A 7,905-nucleotide genomic window follows, 5' to 3' on the forward strand; every position below is an offset into this window, starting at 1 on the left:
CTAAAGTACTGGCTGTAAACCAGCTAAGAAATCTGCCTACATCAATCAGCCTGCTGTAAAATTCTTGCCAGGTGAGGCACATCCAGCTGAGCAGTGCCTGCCATGGATGCAGCAATCCAAGTCAGGGTTCTGCAGAAAGCCCCCACAGCAGCGATGGGGTCAGCATCCCACATGCTCATGCGTGCACCCAGGGAGACTGCTTCACTCACAGCATTTACCTCCAGTCTCCTGGGCGGCTGACTCTCCAGCTGTGTCCACGGCAGATTTTTTTTCTACTTTGCTCCTTCTGTTGTATCTTGAAGGTAGGTGGGTGGTGTTTAAGGAAGCCCATGACTGTCTTTGCATAAAAGACCTCTTGCTGGCAGCATTAGCACTTTTCAAGGTAACTACTACCATATCCTTTATGATATGCAACACAAACCTTTACAGTGAAATGGAGTTGGAAACATACTAGCACCTCATCACAGAAGTCTAAAATGTGAAGTTCTTTCATGAGTAGAATTGCAATATTAAATGTTGAACACTTAAAAGAAGACAAGGAATCACAGAGTCTACACTAATGTGATCAGCACTTCTTTATTAGCAAGTGGTCTTGAAAGTGTGTAGGATTTCTTCCAATTGTTTTGTTCTAAGTTCACATCCTAATGTTTGTTAACAATGGGTCTAACATACTTTTTTTTTTTTTTTTTCCCCCTAAAGATTTTGCCCTCTCTATCTTGCTACAGATTTTACCTTTGGTGGGGTGGAAGTGGTTTATGTACATTGCTTAGTACATAGAAAAAAATTAGGGTTTTTTTCTATGTTTATTGTTTACTTGAATAAATGGCTTTTTCCTTGCTTGGAGTTAGCTTTGGGAACTTAAAAAAAGTCTAGAACTGAAAGTTGCCCAGTGATAATGAAGGTACTGCATTTTATGGACGTCTTTGTTCTACAAGCTGGCTTTATAGGAGGCAGAAATTAACATGAAGAAAAGGTGTAGAGAACTCCTAGAGCTACTTTGCAAAGGTGTTATTTACTTCTTTTTATGCCAGAAAAATTGTAATAGTCTCACACCCAACGATTATTCAGTTCCTCTTTCAAAGAGGCATTTTCCAAGCTGTTTCCTTGATCTTTGCACTTTACCACTGTAACGATGCCATAGGTTACGCATTTGCAGCCTATGAAACATAAAGTGCTCCCTCACTCTCATTCAGAAGAAAATAGTTATCAGACACTGATAACTTACAGATCTTTTTGTTATAAGTAGTATTCACCAGTAATTGCAATAATGTATGTACCTACTCAATGTCTAAAGAACTATCCAGGGAACCCAGTATTCTTTTTTTTTTTTTCCAGAGCTTTGCATTAACTGTGTGTCTGTGTTGCTGTTGCTGCAGAACTCGAATTGGTGAACCAGGATTATTGTACAAACACTGTGTCTGGAAACGATTCTAACTTTCCAGTGTCTATAAAAGATTTTCTTCTTTGAACCAGGTTGTTACATGGCTGTATGTTAAGCCTGATCTGTTATACTAAATCCTTTGCACCTACAATTACTGGAACTCCTCTTGGACAAAGAAAGTCCATTGCTTCATCTCAATGATCAAAGTACTATTTTATAATACTCCAGCAACTACCAGTGCATGTGAGACATTGAGGCAGAGAAGATACATTACAGAGTACAGAGGCTTCCTGGATTTTTTAAATTTAATCACAGTATTTCTGCTCTCACTTCCTACACCCAGTCTCAGGGCTATTATTGTTTTTTGACTCAGCCTCCTCTCTTCAACTGGCTATTCAAAGTATAATCACTGCAGCACAATGCAAAAGCCCAGACTGACAATGTGCAGAGCAAGCTCAGGCCTAGGATAACCTCATCACATGTGCTCTGTGCCTTTCCTGTAATGTGTAGCCATTTACAGGTTTATTTTTGAATATTCAAATCCAGGCAAAGCACCAATCTAGTCATGCAGGGAAGAGCAGTGTGAAAAGCTGTCTTTCTCAAACCCACACACACCTTGCCAATCCACCCATTTTCCCATTTGTAAGGACACAAAGACTGCCAGGCACATCCAGAACACGCTGGACATGAGAGGCCATTGCAGCTACCATGGACCAGCTGAAAAGAAGTCAGCCTGTGCCTTATGGTCCCTCTTATCTTTCCAAAAACTCCAAAGAAGGATTCATGCTGCTGTATCCTGGGTGTGTGTGTGTGTGTGTGTGTGTGATCATTAACTTCTGGATGATAACAATCAGCTTCTGGACTTCATACCTTCAAATGAGAAAGAATGAAAAGCTGGAATGGCAGAAATTTCCACCAAACACCCTCTGTTGCACTCATTCTTTTTTAATCATCTTCAGTTCTTTTGAAAGCAGTCCCGAGCGTTGCCCTCTGGGCAGTGTGCTCATCCTGACTGACCCTGGGGGAGTCACAGCACTTCAGCAAACCATAGAAACTCTCTTCAAGAAGTCTCTCTGCCTCAAAGTGTTCGCCTCGCTGCTTCTATCCTTTGGAAGTAATCTCCTAGGTACATTACCAGCAGTTCAGATGTTGCCTAACCAGGTGGTGTGCTTGAAGCAGCATTTAGAGTATGTTCCTGTATCACCATTTATCTTCTTCCTAGCTGGTGTATCTTGTCATCTCTCATACAAAAAGCCAGCTGTGCACTCTGGTTTCTAGTGATCGCTTCTGTCTTTATGCTGGAAATAGACATTGCCATAGTTAAGTGCTTTTTACCAGCATCTCATCATGAACCAGTCACCCACAAAATAGGGAAGGGTCTACCCTGTTCTTGCTGGCAGGATAATGTTACTAATTATCTTTATTGGCATATTATACATAATTAGTTAGAAATTAGGTATGCTAAGAAGTAGTTATTAAAATGTTACAGAAGCTTTCTTTGCCTCCAGAACCTAACTGTAGTGAAATGTCCAGAGTCAACGTGGTCATTTTAGTCTTGTGGAAAGGCCCAGTTTAAATTCCCATAACACCTACCTTTGTCCACATGCCCTTGGAAGCAAGCAGTAGTGTGTGGTAAGAAGTATGCCTGACATCCATTCCCTCAGTTGTGCTGTTTGGTTTTCATTCTCCCATTCCTATAAGCAAAAAAATACCTTTTTTATGTTCCAAAATTCAAAGACAAATACAGTGATAATTCCATTACTGACAAATGGTAGTTTTCTGTCTAAAATAGTGACTGCAGACTAGTTGTCAATGTTCACTAAGAAGAAAATTAACTCTACTCCAACCAAAACCAGGTCAACTAGTTAGTTTTAGAGCCTTGAGGTTAAGTGTTATTATCACTACTAATAGTCTGGCTGTAGATAAACAAAGATCTGGCTGCTAATAAAGCATGTTTGTGGTTATTTGCCTCTCTGTTTTTCTTGATGAAAGTTCCAGTCCTGTCCTTTTGGATCAAGCAGTATTCACCATTCCTCATTCACATTTATCTCAGCTCTTAGTGGATGTACATTAAAAGGCATTGACATTCCAGGAACAATTAGTATAACATAGTGAGATACAAATGCCTTGTTTTTACAGCTGAGCAGTGAACTCCCATAGATTGAAATCAGTAATGCCTGAGTTGATGGTGCCCCCGTTGCTAACTTCAAGAATGATATGGAATGAGTGTGGGTGCTAGCAAATGCTTATTCTTGCTCTTTTGCTGATTTTTCTGTCAGTACACCTCCACGGTAGGTGGGAGAGACCATGTTTAACATACAGTTTGAACCTCAAACCTGTGAATTTTTGTACAAAGCCCTATGCTCTCACCTCAAAGCTATGACGCACTGAAGGCTCTCTTCATGTACAGTTCTGCTGGCAGTGCTGGCAAGGTAGAAAAGGACAATAAAAACAGGGATTGTACTACCTACTGATGTTCCTTGTGGAAAGCTACTAGAGGTAAAGAAGACAAGACCTCTGATCCTGGAAATACTCAGGTTTTACTGAGTTAGCTTTCCTCTTTTTTTCTCTTACATTATGGAAGTGTTTTGAAAAGAAGACAGTGCTGGTGTGGTCCAAACTGGTGGTAGTATTCATGTTAGAGGGGAAGGCCATGCTAGTAGAGCAGGTCATTGCCAGCGTAACTCTTCCAGCAGCAGCCAGAGCTCCTGGAAGGGCACTGTGAGAGGAGTCCTGGTGCTGAGCACGTCTGAAAGGATGTTATTCCCTCTGGGAGGGAGGTGAGGATGGCATGAGGCCTTTGGTCTCTCCTGTTGATGAGCAGGCAAAGGAGAATGCACTGTCGCCTGGGATGAGAGCAAAGGAGTCCAGGACATGTACTTTCCTGGCTGCTTTCGTGGCCAGATTTGCTCAGATGGGATGTTTGTGTTGCACGTCTAACAGATTTTTGCATGGCTCTGGGAGTAGCTTTCAATAATTGCTATCAGTCTTGTTGAGCTGTGATCAAAATCTTCTGGAAGCTTGGATGTTGATCGCACACTGTGACATGGTTCTGCTTCTCCAGGTCTCACCTTTCCCTGCCTTGTCATGAGACAGAAGAACCCTTTCAGACCCTACTACCCCTGGATGTAACTAAATCCTGCATCCTCCTCCCACATCAGGAGGGAGAGTAATTCACTCATGGGCAGGTGTTCAGGTGGTCGATAGAGACCAAAGTCAAAGTGTAGGGGCCTTGCACATATTTGACACCAGCAGTGGCAGAGCAGATGGGGCTGCAGTATGGATTAACTGACAGAGCAGTTCGGACTCCAGCCCCTACGAGTGTGATCAGGAGGGGTGGGTGGGTGTGAATACAGACCACCAGGAGCAGGGCTGAGATCAGACATTTCACATGAGCCTTTAAGTGACTATTCCACGTGGTCACATGGAGCCAGGCTACAAGTCTGGTGGGACCTTTGCCCTAAGCCTGGCACCCCCAAGTCTTTCTGCTGCTATTACAGACAGTAATGCATCCTTCTGCATCGCCTGATGTGGGAACCCTCTAAGTCCTGCTGACGCACGTGGCTAGCTCCTGTGACAGATCTACAGATAGCGCGTCGCTGCAAGTGAGCAGGTGCTGCCTAAAGCCAAGGACACATAAAAGGAAGGAAAGTTTATCCTGCCAGAAGCCCTCTCATTAATCATCTTCAAATGCCATACCAATCAGATGTATTTCTCCCCATTAACAAGCTTATACAAGAAGGCTTGTTTGGCTATAGCTGGCCATGAGTGTAAGCCACTAGGAACCCGCTGCAGTGTTTGATTTTTTAAGTTTTCTCCTTTCCAAGGGTGTTGAAAGGTCCCATTTGCAAGTAACACTGGCTGCATTGTTCACCCTCCAGAAAGCCTGTGTCTGTCAGCCTCTGGAGAGCTTGTTTTGTTCCTCACCTCGCGGCCCTGCCCTCTGTGGTCACCTGCGACAGAGGATGGTAAACAGCAGCCTAGGCTCGTCTACCTTCCTTTCTTACCTCCACAAAGTAACTTGTCACAGCCATGAGAAAGGTTTCTATTTAAAAACAAAGAGCTGTGACTGCAGAACTGTGACTAATATTGGAATTTAGCAAGAAGTCAGCTCTTGTTTCAAGAGGTTGTGTTGCAAGTTTGGGAACATTTGCTACTAAAGCTCTTGATGAATGACTCCAGGAAGAGGGAGTTAGGGTGGTTTTTTTTTATTTCTTCTTCTCTTTCAGTGCTCGTTTTGCACAGATGATAATGAGGAGTGTCAGGCAAGTATGTAGCAAACTGTTTTCTCTCTCTTGACAGAGCAAAGCTATCATTATGTCAGTCTGACACTGAGAACTTGCTGGACTTTGACAATAAATAGATTTAGAGAGAAAAGCATTAAAAAAAAAAACCAAGGAGTAAGCATTATAAATCACTTTGTTTTTTCAGGACTGAATCATTCAGGACATCTCATAGGTGTCTGCTTTTCATCCTCCTGCATTCAGTTTTTTCTGCCTCTACCATGTACAGTTTAATCCAAGCTGAAATGTATTTTAAATGAAAAGAGCTTTGAAAGATTGTCAGTTTCTTTTTTTTTTCTTTTTACTTTTTTTCCTCTTTTTTTTTTTTTCTTTTGACATCTTATATTTACCACAGAGACACTGACAGTGTAAGAACAACTTGCAGACTCCCAGTTCAATGGAAGTGGCTGCCCAGATACAAACGAAGCATAGCCAAAAAGGACTCCTCGGGTTCTCGGTACCAACACATCTCCACTGTCTCTGCCACCTCTGGTAACCAGGTCCACACCTATGTCTCCATCTATGTTTGGCAAGCTGCACAGCAGTGTCTCCCATACAAGGTGAAATGCAACCATACTTCCTTCAGATTTTCCGGGGAGTAACCACATTTTTTTAATGTTTTGTTGCTAGTTTCTGTTACTAGGAGCCTTTTTTCCCAGCACACAATCTCCTGTTCTCTTTCCTGGGAACAAAGGGCAAGGCATGAGCACTAGCACTGTACCTTACACAATTACCTGATTTGTGTGGTATTGTCCAACAGATTGTGCAATGACTATTGCAGTTGCCAAAGGCAAAAATTATAATGAACTCGCTCTTTTCTTTTCCAGGCTCTGGGTTGCTTGTCTCCCTGTAGGGCATAAGGACACTTTTCCCTGTGGGAAAGCCTCATCTGGCTATCCTTCCCTCTGCTCCATTCCTTCCAGCTGGCTAGGGGATCATTGCTACAGGGTAGAAAGACACTTTGAGCCTTGTCTGTTCTCCTGTTCTTTTGCACACTGTTTCAGCTGGCATGTCCTTGCTCTGTTTTGCTTACAGATGTGCTGATTCCCTGGAAACTGTGTTGAAGGCATCAAGCTACACTAGGAGATCAGCTTTCCTCCATTTCAAAGCCTGTGTGCTCTAATCTTGTTAATGGTGACAGACGCACCCCTTCAAGCAGGCCCTGTGTCCACACCTCAGTTACTAATCATGAAAGAGGATCTTGTACAAGAATTTACCAAATTAACACTTATTTCATCTGGCTCACAATTCCCAGGTTTGCTGGAGTTGTGATTTCAGCATTAAGACAAAACCAAAAATACTGAGTCTGCACTGAACCTCAAAATGAAGTTAGCAGAAATTGCAGCTGATTGCTTCACCACTCCCACCATCCACCTCAGAGTTTATTATTGTAGCCAGCTGCCCAAGGCACAGTAGTTAGCTTGAGACAGAAAAAGGCACAGCCCCAGCTGCACTGAGGTGGCCAACATCTTGCTGCCCCTCAGATCAAGGATGGCCAATGCTGAGGCATATTCCATTGATAGAGACTGGCATCACAGAGCTAGCCTCAGTGTATATGGGATGTACACATTCTCTTTTTAAGCAGAATCAGTTGTACCATTAGTTTTTATTCTAGATGGACTCTGTAAGCCCCAGCTCAGCCACACCAATCCACCATTCCACCCTTTTCCTTCTGCAGACAGGCAGTTCCTCTTGTTAGAAGACTAGCAGCACAAGGTCCAGAGGTCGTCTGATCTGACTCTCCCTTACCTTTCCTTCTTAGCTGTAGTAGAATTAATGCTGACCATCCTCTGTCTTAACTTACAGTACATTAAGATGTCATTTAAAAGCCTTACTTTAATAAATAAGTTATCTTTTAATATTCTGATAAAGCATAATTAAATCTAATTTGCTTAATACCTTGAATATTTAGAACATGCTTAGTGAGCATGGCATAATAAAGCTCCAAAGTTACCCAGTGACCAGTTCTGCTGTGATGATCTCTTTTGCATTCACTGGTTTATTCTCATTTATCATAACAAAGATGCTACCCAATACTGCCTGGATCAGGAAGTGATTATGCAAGATTTATAAATGATAAAGTGGACCCTTGCTGATGCATAACCATGCACCTATTGTGTCAAACAGAGACCTGTTTCCACAGGAGTCCAAATGCTGTACTCTGAAAATGTAATAGAGGAGAATATTTATCTGGACCATCTACTGCTTCTTGAAGGCATGTCTAAGTGGAATTGACACTAA

The 7,905-nt window shown here is 42.4% G+C and overlaps 1 long non-coding RNA gene across 1 annotated transcript; it reads left to right on the forward strand.

Annotated features, from left to right (window-relative positions):
* The first annotated feature begins 2,315 nt into the window (after nt 1-2,315).
* On the forward strand, nt 2,316-7,521 carry LOC121081460. The gene is made up of 2 exons (XR_005825705.1): nt 2,316-2,507; nt 6,020-7,521. It is a non-coding gene; the product is annotated as an uncharacterized LOC121081460 (long non-coding RNA).
* Nucleotides 7,522-7,905: the final 384 nt, after the last annotated feature.

The sequence above is a fragment of the Falco naumanni genome, chromosome Z, assembly GCF_017639655.2.
Source record: "Falco naumanni isolate bFalNau1 chromosome Z, bFalNau1.pat, whole genome shotgun sequence".
In the NCBI taxonomy this organism is placed as follows: Eukaryota; Metazoa; Chordata; class Aves; order Falconiformes; family Falconidae; genus Falco; species Falco naumanni.